We start from the raw sequence: 13571 nt of genomic DNA on the forward strand, positions 1-13571 counted from the left end.
TATTAATGTCGGGGTCTGCGTTTCGATCCATAGTTGGAATGGGAATTTCTTTTGTTACTTACAGTTTCTTTAACAGTCTGTCAATGATATTTGTTTATGAAAAGTACTTATTTGTAACGTGATTTGGAGTCCTTGTTTAACTACAAGTCCTCTTATACTGAATTGGTAAATTCGAAGGTCAGGCGAAGGTAAAAGCACGTAATCTGCGACAGGAAGATTCCAAGTACAGTGTTGTTCAAACTTTTTTCTGTTGGTGAATTATTTGGCGAATATTTTTTATATCGTCTCACGTTTTAAATAATGATAGTATTTACCAATGCACCTAAGAAAAAAAGGATTGCGACACGTTTCGAAAAGAACAACAGCTTTTGAATGCGTAGTTTCTTTATTGCATATGTTCGCATACTTGAAGAGTGTTTGGGTACAGCAATCTTGCAGGAAGTTCCACAAAATGTAAGCGAAGAAAATAAATGAAGATTCCAATTAATTCCAGAAGTGTTGCTAAAATGTGACGCTTCGTAATGCTACCAAATTATTGTGGCGTGATTAGTTCTTAAGCTGCAGAATTTTCTAATTGATTATTCTTAGTGTGTCCCGTCAGCAGTAGAAATTGTTTTCTTGATTGATTAACAAAATAGTTCAAATGGCTCTGAACACTATGAGACCTAACTTCTGAGGTTATCTGTCCCCTAGAACTTAGAACTACGTAAACCTAACTAAACTAAGGACATCACACACATCCATGCCCGAGGCAGGGTTCGAACCTGCGACGGTAGCGGTCGCGCGGTTCCAGACTGGAACGCCTAGAACCGCTCGGCCACAGCGGCCGGCGATTGATTAGCGTTACGGAAACTGGTCGATCGAAAAATTTCATCATACAGTGTGGGCTTTCACGGCCGGTATTGTCTTCACTTAAGATTTCGGAGCTGATAGACCGTGGCCGACGTGTAAAATTCTCCCCTGACGTTTCGTCTCCGACTGAGGGAGACATCCTCCGAGGTAAACAACGTCTCCCGCAGTCGCAGACGAAACGTCATGGGAGAGTTTTATACATCGACCACGGCCTATCTGCCCGGAAGTTTTAAGCAAAAAAATTCAGTGCTGTTTCTGGAGATTCTCTACAGACGTCTTGTAACACTTATATCGATTAGAAGTAGGTTTATACGCATTATGTAACTGTGTACACTCCTGGAAACGGAAAAAAGAACACATTGACACCGGTGTGTCAGACCCACCATACTTGCTCCGGACACTGCGAGAGGGCTGTACAAGCAATGATCACACGCACGGCACAGCGGACACACCAGGAACCGCGGTGTTGGCCGTCGAATGGCGCTAGCTGCGCAGCATTTGTGCACCGCCGCCGTCAGTGTCAGCCAGTTTGCCGTGGCATACGGAGCTCCATCGCAGTCTTTAACACTGGTAGCATGCCGCGACAGCGTGGACGTGAACCGTATGTGCAGTTGACGGACTTTGAGCGAGGGCGTATAGTGGGCATGCGGGAGGCCGGGTGGACGTACTGCCGAATTGCTCAACACGTGGGGCGTGAGGTCTCCACAGTACATCGATGTTGTCGCCAGTGGTCGGCGGAAGGTGCACGTGCCCGTCGACCTGGGACCGGACCGCAGCGACGCACGGATGCACGCCAAGACCGTAGGATCCTACACAGTGCCGTAGGGGACCGCACCGCCACTTCCCAGCAAATTAGGGACACTGTTGCTCCTGGGGTATCGGCGAGGACCATTCGCAACCGTCTCCATGAAGCTGGGCTACGGTTCCGCACACCGTTAGGCCGTCTTCCGCTCACGTCCCAACATCGTGCAGCCCGCCTCCAGTGGTGTCGCGACAGGCGTGAATGGAGGGACGAATGGAGACGTGTCATCTTCAGCGATGAGAGTCGCTTCTGCCCTGGTGCCAATGATGGTCGTATGCGTGTTTGGCGCCGTGCAGGTGAGCGCCACAATCAGGACTGCATACGACCGGGGCACACAGGGCCAACACCCGGCATCATGGTGTGGGGAGCGATCTCCTACACTGGCCGTACACCACTGGTGATCGTCGAGGGGACACTGAATAGTGCACGGTACATCCAAACCGTCATCGAACCCATCGTTCTACCATTCCTAGACCGGCAAGGGAACTTGCTGTTCCAACAGGACAATGCACGTCCGCATGTATCCCGTGCCACCCAACGTGCTCTAGAAGGTGTAAGTCAACTACCCTGGCCAGCAAGATCTCCGGATCTGTCCCCCATTGAGCATGTTTGGGACTGGATGAAGCGTCGTCTCACGCGGTCTGCACGTCCAGCACGAACGCTGGTCCAACTGAGGCGCCAGGTGGAAATGGCATGGCAAGCCGTTCCACAGGACTACATCCAGCATCTCTACGATCGTCTCCATGGGAGAATAGCAGCCTGCATTGCTGCGAAAGGTGGATATACACTGTACTAGTGCCGACATTGTGCATGCTCTGTTGCCTGTGTCTATGTGCCTGTGGTTCTGTCAGTGTGATCATGTGATGTATCTGACCCCAGGAATGTGTCAATAAAGTTTCCCCTTCCTGGGACAATGAATTCACGGTGTTCTTATTTCAATTTCCAGGAGTGTATTTGCAATTATGGATTGTGTAATCTGTGTTAGTTAAAGTCACTGATTTGTGAGAGGAAATTTAGATTTTTGTAATGCATATATGAAACAAGTAAAATGATTTGTTAAAAAAATAAATTTTTATAATATGTGTATGTTTATGAGAAAGACAATGTTTACTGGAAACTGCTTCGTGCCTAGAGCACTTGCAGTTGTAACATATATAAAAGACGTAGGGAAGTCCCTCCGCAACTGAAGTGGTTTGGCGCGATGTAAAAGGTGGTTTTGACGGTCGAACTGGGTGGCTCCTTGGTGGGAACAGTACGCAGTATGTGGCTAGCCGTAGCATGGTACGCTTCGACGGTGCTGAGAGAGGCAATTGGAAGAAGCTGCATTGCAATGTATTTTTGCCTCAGATGAGGATCTGGCTATTACTTGGTTTTCTCGACAAAAGGGAATGGCTCTAATATGTTGAAATTCCTACGCCAAGAAGAGACTTTATAGAGCATTCGAACACCAAGAGCCGTGTGTACAGTTAGCCGTCATGTGGCTTGCTAGCAAAACTTCGCCACTGCTTTACTAACTTCATACATGCAGCTATGTATATGGGCATGGACCAGTTAATTTATTTGTGGTTTTAATAATAATCGAAATGTTAGAAACCTGTGTCCGGAACCATATTTTCTATCCTGATCACGAACCTATGCAGGGTCCTCACCTAAGTGCTACTAAAACCGAGTATCCTGTTTTAAATGAACAATTCTTGTATTCAAGTGTGATTTTATTGTTTGTCGAATGTAAAAGGAGTAGAAAAAGTTAAAATTAAAACCACCAAAGTGAAGTTAGATAGGATTGTGCTAAAGAAGTCTTAGTTTATTGCAAAGTATAGTTTTGCAGGAATACAGTGCCAGATTGTGTAAATGTTATTGTCTAAAATACCTGCTTCATAGGTGGTAAAAAAGACAAATAAGCTCATTTTAAAAATAGTCGTGTTTTGATTTCTATCATGAATGGTTCCTTTTTCGAAGCTAATTGAGCTCACTGTTGAATTTTTTTGTCTTTAAAAGTAATTTGTGAACTACTCCAAGTGAAGTGAAGGATTAGCTTTGTTAGAATTAGTCCTTTTTACTGAAATAATCATAGAGTTTGATTAGTGACACTATGCTAGTTCATGAATGCCCATCATATTCTCCACATTTAGAAAGATAATCGGACTATTACTGCTGCTAATGAAAACTGATATATGTACAGGAATACAAACAGTTCATTTATGATATTATTTGTCTTTATTTGTGTTTTTACATGTCACTTAAGATAGAAGCCACTCATACAAATTTAGCCCTGCACTTCGTGCAGTAACATTTTAGTGTTGGTTTGAGGAAAGATCTTGAGAGTAGCTGTTACTAGTATGAGCTCGGTACAAATTTGCTTTCTATAATTACTAATGTGTGCGTTATTGATAACTGCTGCCCTGTGTCAGTTTGTCTCCTGTGTGCTATTCAAAGGGAAATGTTAATGAAAGCAACTTCAACAACCAATATTCAGTTTTCTTGAACATATGTTTCGAAATTAGTGTTCCTGATTGGGCTGGCGATCGTTCTTTTTTTTCACTCACATAGGGTTTTCTACCACTTTCATTTATTTCAACGGTTCAAGTCAGTTTAGTTTTTTCTGTTACTTTCACCATATTCAAAATTGTAGTCCGATACCTTTACCCATTAGACACACGCACGGTTACAAATTCAAAATCCTCTCAGAGGGTGACATTAGCTTGTTTCACAGTACGCTTGTGCATTATACGTGGCAAGTTAGCGTTATAGTCTGCAGTTCATGTTTCCGAATCTCTTCAAATTCTTACACACTGTGCTAGATTGCCTCGCAAAACATTGCGCGACTCTTCTTTCAAAAGGTGACTGTCGCACCCTCTCGTTTACACAAAACAGAACGTTGTGCGAAACAGGCACGAAAAGTGTAAGTAAGCCGTCAATTTCGGCGAGAGAACGACGTGAGTGTGCGATGTGGTACTGTACCTCCAGATGCTGTTCCTGCGTTCGCCTTCATGGCCCGAGTGATTATTTGACTGCTGATATGACGATAATAATCTACATGTTGGTAACCCCAAACCCAAACCACCACAAAAGAGATACTAGCCGCTGGTAAAGGCTCACATTCATTTCTTCCCGTATATCCCCACTTTATGCCCAATTACGGTGGCCTTGTTCTTTGGAGTTCCACTTAAGAGAGTAGTATTTGCACAAATTGGTTCATTGTCTTCTGAGCAGCAAGTACTGGAGATTACACTAACAAGGGGAGGCCGCCAATTGTGAAATTCAGATTCGATTCATACTGCGCATAATAAAAGCTCATGGCCAGAGGTGTAATGTGGCAAAGCACCAAGATGCACTTCTCAGCCGTTGTCGAGAAAATCGACAGTTAAAAGAAACCGTTGCGGTGAAATACCCTCTACGATTAATAAATTTCTACAGCGTCGTGGCGCAGCGGTAAGCGCCCGGGTTCGTAATCCGAAGGTCGCCGGATCGAATCTCGCGCCATGCAACTTTTTTTATTATTAGTTTTTTTTTAAATATTTGTTTTTTGTAATTCAAATGTGTGTGTATACACACACACACACACACACACACACACACATATATATATATATATATATATATATATATATATATATATATACTATTAATGAATTGCTTATGCATGTTGGTGAAGGCGGATCGCTCTCCAATTGTACCGCCTCCATTTTTCCGTTTGTTTAACAGGATGTACCAAAGCTCTCACGTCCGCACTGATTTTCGACGATGTTGTAAGTTGCGCTAGGGACCGCATCTACCTTCTTTCGAAGTTAGCAGGCAACTACGCTGTTATGCGGCGGCTCGTTTCGGCCCATTCAACATCTGTCCTTCAAGTGTAACGAGCGAGTAACGGAGTTTATATTTCATACCTGGCACAGCAAATTTGTGTTCGTGGGGTTTCTATTCTAATTGGAACGCTTGACTTACGCTATACGTATTCGTTTCGGAATATCGTTTCTACGTCTTTCGTTAACTATACGTGGTTAACATTATCAAGACAATTAATAACATTTGTGAAATACAACTTTGTTTGCGGAAAACATAATGATGTTCGAAGTCGCCAGTTTTTCCACGACAAACGACTTTCAACAACTTAGTATATGCATAGCTGTTGCAACTGATTGCGGAGAATTATATATATATATATATATATATATATATATATATATATATATATATATATATATATGTGTGTGTGTGTGTGTGTGTGTGTATACACACATTTGAATTACAAAAAACAAATACTTAAAAAAAAAAAAAAGTTGCATGGCGCGAGATTCGAACCGGCGACCTTTGGATTACGAACCCGAGCGCTTACCACTGCGCCACGACGCTGTAGAAAGTTACTAATCGTAAAGAGTATTTCACGGTAACGGTTTATTTTAAGTGTCGATTTTCTCGACGACGGCTGAGAAGTGCATCTTGGTGCTTTGCCACATTACACCTCTGGCCATGAGCTTTTATTATGCTCAGAATGAATCGAATCTGAATTTCACAATTGGCGGCCTCTCCTTGTAAGTGAAATTACAGAATTGGGGATGTTTGAGCCATTCCCAAACACCAAATTACGTCTACCTCGACGGGAAACGGGCTTGCGCAGCACTTGGGATGAGATAAACCGTTATTTACGAGTAATAGAACGGAGCCTTCCAGTAGTAACCAAGTAATACGCTCCAGGAAAGCTAATTATTTAATAGGTTGCATCTAAGCTGTGAGATGCCTGAAGCAAATGAAATTCTCCTAGTTCCCATTATTGCAGCAATTGTTTCTAAATGATTTGTGTAATTAAGGGTAATTCTAATGTTTCAATGTTTCCTCACACTGAAAAAATTCGAAGAGCATAAAATGGGAGAACAGATCAGCTCATCAGTGCGTTCAACGCACTCGGCACTGTAAACATGCCACGGGCTCCGCGAGGAAAAGCCATCATAGCTTGCCGAAGTGGAACGACTCAACACTCCGCAATGTCTACCCCTCTTTATTGCTTCCGAAAAAATGAATACGTTGCACGTGCGCGAGCAACGCCCTGTCTGTAAGAAGCTATCTGCGTGCAAGAGGCTGCGGGACGGATCTATGGGACTGGCTTTTTACAGTGACAAGGCATGACTGATACTGAGTTATTTTAAATTATAGAAACATTAACGGCAAAAAGAAAAACATTGTAAAAAAGCTCAATACTATTTACGTAAATACCCAGGGACTGGCTGAATGGTACAAATTGGCTTTTCTTTTTACGCATCTTACAGGGTTAAAAATGTAATAGGCTCCAACGTCTAAGGTAACACTTGATTAACAGGTACGATTTAGTGACAGTATTATTCTAATATTTACGTTGAGAGATCAGTTAACTGTCACAATTAAAGCGTCGTGTGAGCACAGGACAAACTAGAGCGGTCAAGGGTACTTGGAAAACGCACAAGGGCACTACAAGAGACAAAAGGATTGTGGGTATCCAAACCACTGCAGTGTAGGCGTGTGACTCAGGACTGCTGCATGAAGAGATTCAGAGATTCCAGACGTCATGGGGCAGCCACATCGCGCTTAACTGCTCAAGGCGACAACCCACACAGGCACTGCCGAGAAAAGGAAGATAGCGATATTACGCGATCTCAGCCCCTCTCTGCGCATGCGCAATCCAAGCCCGGGAATTACATACAAATCAGGCCCACTGTTGAAGTTTTAACGTCGGCCACAGAACTCTGCTAGAGACTGCCCAGGGCAACTTTAACTCGTACAAGAGCGAGGGGACGTTCACAGCATCGGAAACTCCCTCATTTTGTGAGAAACCAGCCGAGGAAGGAAATCTTTACATGTAGATGTGGACGGCGAGGTACATGATCGGCAAGATGCGGATTGAGATGGCTGCACCATATAAGTAGTAACTGACTCAGTGCCCACCGCTAGTGGCGGAATAACGATTCTTTTACGACTAAAGGGAAATTAGTATGACGTAGCTGCTTCGTTGATATAATTCAGCATCTGCACTTGAAAATTTGTGACCAGATCGAAATCGATCCCCGATGTTCTACTTCTGTGCTCTACTTCTGTGCTCTACTTCTCTAGAATGGTTCCGTTAACTGCCTTGCCCACCCGAAGGCGCTTCCCAACTGACTCAAATTTCTGCTCACAACTGATGATGTGACCCCATACAAATCCCCCACTGCACCCAACCTGCAGTGGGACGAACGATGGTATGAATCTGCATTCAAATATTCGTATTCCCATCGAGGCGTATCTGTTCTTTTGGAAATGTCCAAACGGACACCACACATGTGGTTGTAATGGCTGTTTAGCACTGAAGCGCCTAATATCATGTAGGGTCCCCGCGAATTCCCAGAAGTGCTGCAACAACGTGGCATGGACTTGACTAATATCTGAAGTAGTGCCGGAGGGAACTGGCACCATGGATCCTGCAGGGCTGTCCATAAATCGGTAAGAGTACGAGGGGGTGGAGATCTTTGGGGTGGAGTCTCTTCTGAACAGCACGTTTTAAGGCATCCCAGATACGCTCAATGATGTTCATGTCTGGGGAGATCGGTGGAGAGAAAGTGTTTAAACTCAGAACAGTGTTGCTGGAATCACTCTGTACCAATTCTGAACGTGTAGCGTATTGCATTTCCTGCTGGAATTGCCCAATTTCGTCGGAATGTACAATGGATGGTTCAAATGGCTCTGAGCACTATGGGACTTAACATCTGAGGTCATCAGTCCCCTAGAACTTAGAACTACTTAAACCTAACTAACCTAAGGACATCACACACATCCATGCCCGAGGCAGGATTCGAACCTGCGACCGTAGCGGTCGCGCGGTTCCAGACTGAAGCGCCTAGAACCGCTCGGCCACTCCGGCCGGCTGTACAATGGACATGAGTGGATGCAGGTGATCAGACAGGATGCTTAGGTACGCGTCACCTGGCAGAGTGGTATCTAGAGGTATCAGGGGTCCCACATCACTCCAACTGTGCACACCCTGCACCATTACAGAGCCTCCACCAGCTTGAACAGTCCCCTGCTGACATGCAGGGACCATGGATTCATGAGGTTGCCTGCATACCCATAACCACCCACCTGCTCGATACAATTTGATTCGAGACTCGTCCGATCAGGCAATATGTTTCCAGTCATCACCGGTCCAATGTCGGTATTTACGGGTCCAGATGAGGCATAAAGCTTTGTGTCGTGCAGTCATCGAGGTTACACGAGTGGGCCTTCGCTCCGAAAGCCCATATCGGTGATGTTTCGTTGATTGGTTCGCACTTCACACTTGCTGATGGCCGAGCATCGAAAGCTGCAGCAATATGTGGAACGGTTGCACTTCTGTCAAATTGAACGATTCTCTTCAGTCGTTCAAATTAAAATGGCTCTGAGCACTATGGGACTTAACAACTGTGGTCATCAGTCCCCTAGAACTTAGAACTACTTAAACCTAACTAACCTAAGGACATCACACACATCCATGCCCGAGGCAGGATTCGAACCTGCGACCGTGGCAGTCGCGCGGTTCCGGACTGACGCCTAGAACCGCGAGACCACCGCGGCCGGCTCTTCAGTCGTCGTTGGTGTCGTGCTTGCAGGATCCTTTTCCGGCCGCAGTGATGACGGAGATACGGTGTTTTACCTGATTCCTCATATACACGGTACGCTCGTGAAATGGTCGTGCGGGAAAATCCCCACTTCATCGCTACCTCGGAGATGCTGTGTCATATCGGTCGTGCACTGACTATAACACCGCGTTAAAATTCATTTAAATCCTGAGAACCTGCCATTGTAGCGGCAGTAACCGATCTAACAACTGCTCCAGACACTTGTCTTACACAGACTTTGCCGACCGTTGTGCCGTATTCTGCCTGTTTACATTGTATTTGAATACGCGTGCCTACATAAGTTTCTTCGGCGCTTCAGTGTATAATTGAGTGTACAATGTTCGTGGAATTGTGCAAGTCGACTGATTATTCCAGATAATAAAGTAGTGATGCTTCTTACACTCAACTCCTACGTCCCTGACGAACCTCATTGGCTAGTTGATGTCAGACAGACCATGGTAGCAATGCTTCAGTCATACCGTGTGTTAATGTGTTTGCCTTCCAGTAAATTGCTTCTCACTGATTCCATAGGGTTACAGAGGCCAAAACAAAGTGTGGGATCCACAAAGAATATAAGGCGCTGCGCACCTGGAGCAGCACTCGGTAAAACAGATACAAAGCTCCGTAATCGCGCACTACGTAAGCCGCGCCATGGTGGGAAACATGTGTATACTACGCGAGACATGACTCGCGAAACCGATGTATGAGGCTTTCCTGTGTAATGTAAACGCAACTTTGCGCGTTTTGTAATTTTGTTTTTGTGAGGTTCACTTTTGTTTTGCCTTAACCATAAGATACTAAACCTCCTACTGTCAGCAATTACTTTTTGCCTCTCTGGGTATCACTGGGCACATATACAGGGTGGTCCATTGATACTGACCGGGCCAAATATCTCACGAAATAAGAATCAAATGAAAAAACTACAAAGAACGAAACTCGTCTAGCTTGGAGGGGGAAACCAGATGGCGGTATGGTTGGCCCGCTAGATGGCGCTGCCATAGGTCAAACGGATATCAACTGCGTTTTTTTTAAAAAATAGGAACCCCCATTTTTATTATATATTCGTTTAGTACGTAAAGGAATATGGATGTTTTAGTTGGGCCACTTTCTTCGCTTTGTGACAGATGGCGCTGTAATAGTCACAAACATATAAGTACGTGGTATCACGTAACATTCCGCCAGTGCGGACGGTATTTGCTGCGTGATACATTACCCGTGTTAAAATGGACCGTTTACCAATTGCGGAAAAGGTCGATATCGTGTTGATGTATGGCTCTTGTGATCAAAACGGCCAACGGGCGTGTGCTATGTATACTGCTCGGTAGACCTGGACGACATCATCCAAGTGTACGGATCGTTTGTCGGGTAGTTACGTTATTTAAGGAAACAGGAAGTGTTCAGCCACATGTGAAACGTCAACCACGACCTGCAAAAAATGATGATGCCCAAGTAGGTGTTTTAGCTGCTGTCGCGGCTAAACTACACATGAGTAGCAGACAAATTGCGCGAGAATCGGGAATCTTAAAAACGTCGTTGTTGAGAATACTACATCAACACCGATTGCACCCGTGCCATATTTCTATGCACCAGGAATTGCATGGCGACGACTTTGAACGTTGTGTACAGTTCTGCGAAGAGAAATTACGGGACGATGACAGATTTTTTACACGCCTTCTATTTAGCGACGTAGTGTCATTCACCAACAGCGGTAACGTAAACCTGCATAATATGCACTATTGGGCAATGGAAAATCCACAATGGCAGCGACAAGTGGAATATCAGCGACCTTGGCGGGTTAATGTATGGTGTGGCATTATGGGAGGAAGGATAATTGGCCCCATTTTATCGATGGCAATCTAAATGGTGCACCGTATGCAGATTTCCTACGTAATCTTCTACCGATGTTACTACAATATGTTTCACTGCATGACAGACTGGCGATGTACTTCCAACATGATGGATGTCCGGCACATAGCTCGCGTGCGGTTGAAGCGGTATTGAATAGCATTTTTCATGACAGTTGGATTGGTCATCGAAGCACCATACCATGGCCCGCACGTTCACGGTATCTGACGTCCCCGGATTTCTTTCTGTGGGGAATTTGAAGGATATTTGCTATCGTGATCCACCGACAACGCCTGACAACATGCGTCAGCGCATTGTCAATGCATGTGCGAACGATACGGAAGGGGAACTACTCGCTGTTGAGAGGAATGTCGTTACACGTATTGCCAAATGCATTGAAGTTGACGGACATCATTTTGAGCATTTATTGCATTAATGTGGTATTTACAGGTAATCACGCTGTAGCAGCATGCGTTCTCAGAAATTATAAGTTCACAAAGGTACATGTATCACATTGGAACAACCGAAATAAAATGTTCAAACGTACCTACGTTCTGTATTTTAATTTAAAAAGCCTACCTGTTACCAACTGTTCGTCTAAAATTGTGAGCCGTATGTTTGTGACTATTACAGCGCCATCTGTCACAAAGCGAAAAAAGAGTTCCAACTAAAACATTCACATTTCTTTACGTACTACATTAATATCTAATAAAATATGGGAGTTCCTATTTTAAAAAAACCCAGTTGATATCCGTTTGACCTATGGCAGCGCCATCTAGCGGGCCAACCATAGCGCCATCTGGTTTCCCCCTTCAAGCTAGACAAGTTTCGTTCTTTGTAGTTTTTTCGTTTGACCCTTATTTCGTGAGATATTTGGCCCGGTCCCGATCAATGGACCACCCTGTAGACACGAATTAATTTACACAAGATGTATTGGCGCTATTTTAATGAACTGTCGTATAACATAAATTACAGTTGTTCACTGAAAATGTAATGATTCAGTTTTCATTAATGCTGCGTTCAAGATACAAAAAGAAATTTAGGTTGTGTTCATGTAGACCCCAGTGGTACTCAATGCAAAAATCATGAATAAATTTTGATGTGGATAGAAGCTGAAGCAATGAATTAAAATTTGAGCCACACCCGGGATTTGCACTCAGGTCTCCTGCTTGCTAGGCAAATGTGCTACCCACGACATCACCGGAGCGTTGTGGCTTCCACAGTTACACAGGCTACCATAGTGCAATGCCGTCACTGACACAAACTTTGGCCCATTGCCTCCTCCTTAAATCGGCAGTATTCCTGAGGCTCTTCCTCACAGGAATAGCGCCCCTGCCATGGCACAAATTTTAATCCATTGCTTCAGCTTCTGGCCTTATCAAAAATACGAGGCGTGTTTTTTTTTTTAAGTAAGTACCGTTTTGAAATTAAAAAAAGACGTGCGAAGGTATCTCAATAATTTTATTTTTACATGAAAGCCTGTACCTTAATCTACTTTTATACATAATTTCCGTCAATATTGAGGCACTTGTTATAACGTTGTACCAGTTTTTGAATACCCTCCTCATAGAAGTCTTCCGCCTGACTTGTTAACCAATGCATCACCACTGTTTTGACTTCGTCATCGTCTTGAAGACCCTAACCGCCCAGGTGTTTCTTCAAGTGCAGGAACAGATGGTAGTCACTCGGCGCAAGATCGGGGCTGTACGGAGGATGATCTGGAGTTTCCCATCGAAAAGATGTGGTGAGATCTTTGGTCTGATTCGCCACATGCGGACAGGCATTGTCTTGCAGGAAAACGATGCCCTTGCTCAACTTCCATGGACTGTTGCTTTGATTCTTGTGTGACGTAGGCCACTCATGTAGCATCGCCCGTAACAATTTGGCTTAAGAAATCATCACCGTCGTTGTGGTACCGCTCAAGGAAAGTCAATGCACTGTCTAAACGTTTGGATTTGTGCACATCCGTCAGAAGTTTCGGTGCGCAACGTGCGAACAATTTTCGGTAATTCAAGTGCTCAGTTACAATGCCATACAAAACACTACGAGAAACATTAGGAAAGTCATCGGTCAAGGAGCAAATCGTAAAGCGTCTGTTTCCTCTCACCTTATTGTCCACTTCCTGCGCCAAACTTTCGTTAACGACCGAAGGACACCCACTCCGTTGTTCATCATGGACATTTGTGCGGCCATCTTTAAATGCTCTCACCCACTTTCTTACCATTCCATCACTCATAATGTTTCCTCCGTAAACTGCACAGATCTCACGTTGAATATCAATCGCTTTTAGGCCTGTAGCACTAAAAAATCTTATAACAGTCCGTGCGTCAAAGTCGGCGGGACTCACGATTATCGGAGGCATCTTAAACACTCAGTACATAACGTAAACAAGGAAGAATCAGACTGTAATGGCCTCAGTGCGTAGATTACGGTACAGGATTTCATGTAAAAACAAAATTATTGAGATATCT

This window comes from Schistocerca serialis, chromosome 2, assembly GCF_023864345.2.
Source record: "Schistocerca serialis cubense isolate TAMUIC-IGC-003099 chromosome 2, iqSchSeri2.2, whole genome shotgun sequence".
NCBI lineage: Eukaryota > Metazoa > Arthropoda > Insecta > Orthoptera > Acrididae > Schistocerca > Schistocerca serialis.